The sequence below is a fragment of the Propithecus coquereli genome, unplaced genomic scaffold (assembly GCF_000956105.1).
Source record: "Propithecus coquereli isolate 6110/MARCELLA unplaced genomic scaffold, Pcoq_1.0 Scaffold71, whole genome shotgun sequence".
Classification (NCBI taxonomy): domain Eukaryota; kingdom Metazoa; phylum Chordata; class Mammalia; order Primates; family Indriidae; genus Propithecus; species Propithecus coquereli.
In genome coordinates, this window is record NW_012153174.1 from 4,827,396 (window position 1) to 4,829,184 (window position 1,789).

Below are 1,789 nucleotides of genomic sequence, written 5' to 3' on the forward strand. Positions count from 1 at the left end.
ACATGGATAAAACCTGCAAATATAATAATAGATTTTTAAAAATAATACAATATGATTACATTTATATAAAACTATGTCAAAATGAAATACTTAATTTTGTCTCTGAATACTTAAATAAATAGATTTTTAAAAATAATCAAACTACAGGCTAATAGGCAGTGTGGAAAATATACTCCTCAATTTGAATTTGTCTCAACCAGAGATAGGTACAGAAACATATTTAAGAATAAGTTAAATGATATAAAAGCTTAACTAGACATTGAATAAGGCAGTTAGGATATATGTTCTATTTCCTTGAGCAGTAGCTTGTAGATGAAGAGGATTTTGTAAATCAGTAAAACTATATCACTCGCTCAGTCATTCAATTCAATACATTAATTAAGTTTACACTATATGACTTTGTAGGGCTCCTGGAATATGTTCTTATGTCTCTTCTTTGAACATCTTTGAATCTAAAATATTGATGTGCCCAGGCATAGTTTATTTCTGCCCAGTTAACATGATCTCCATTATGTCACTTTCAAGTTCGCCTGGTGATATCTGAGTGGAGTTTCCTAGCATTGTTCTACTTTCTCTCTGTCAACTGCATGACTGCCATGAAGAAAACACAGCCACCCTGCTTGTAGGAATCAGTGAATTTATAAATTGTAATTTCTGCCTCACAGTGGCCTTTGGTATACACCTGCTTGATAATACTTCTCTGTTCCCCCCACTTATTCAAACGCTGGATGCCCTGATTCTACCTTGAAAAGCATGGTTCCCATCAGAGATGTGCCTTCTGGGTTCCTATATGGCAATGGATGAAGTTTTTTAGGGATTAACACTTAGCAGTGGGTGTGCCCTTTGAAAACCTACACTTCTCATCTTCACTTCCCTCATCTTTAAAATGCAAATTACGATGCTTCTTTGATTTCCTCTAAGAACAACTGAAGATGAGACGTGATGATAATGTATGTAAAAGATGTTTGACTATAAAAAGCTCTACCAACATGATAATCTTTGCCTACCATTTTTGTTTCCTTAATAAGTATTCCCAGATTTTATTCAAGCATCATGTTTACATCTAAATGACACCTAAGCTATCACACTGAACTCTAATATGTGTTTATTACCTTTACTTTGGACATAGTTCTACAGATATTTGAACTCAATGACATGCTGCATAACATGCTTCCTTGTTGTTTTCACTTAAAAATTACTAAGAGCTTCCTCTGCTATGATTGTTTAATCTGAATTATTTATTTATTTTAGTTCACAAATTTTATGAATGATTATAACTCTGATCAAGATAAAAGATATCTCGATGCCGTGCAAAATTCTTGACAAACAGATTTTATTTGAGATGTACAGGTGCAGTATACATATTGTAAAAAGAAGGAATTCTCTGTCCTTTAGCAACGTTCCGCCAAGTAGGAAAAACAAGAATAACTCCCTGTGGGTAAAAACACAACCAAATACATTCTTTAACCTTTTCGCCCCTAGCATTGAAGTTTCTAAAGGATATTCTGGTTCTTGCTTTTCCCAAATCACATGCTAACCAATTTCTTGATTGATGATCTAGGGCTACTGACAGAAAGGCAAACCTCGAGGGCTAAATCTCTTGGCATTCTAGGACCCGCAACAACTTGTCATCCTGAGCGTGGCTTTTGTCTCATTTGACTTTAATGGTAACCAAAAAGTGCTGGCTCCAACCGTGAACCATGTGGTGAGCTTTATGCTTCTTTATTTCCTTCTCTTAATTAAGTACCCATCTGGGATGCCATGTAACCCCAGCCAATGTGTTTTATTT

The 1,789-nt window shown here is 34.9% G+C and overlaps 1 pseudogene; it reads left to right on the forward strand.

Moving 5' to 3' along the window:
- The first annotated feature begins 1,700 nt into the window (after positions 1–1,700).
- Positions 1,701–1,789, forward strand: part of LOC105824051 — a 2,927-nt pseudogene continuing 2,838 nt past the window's right edge.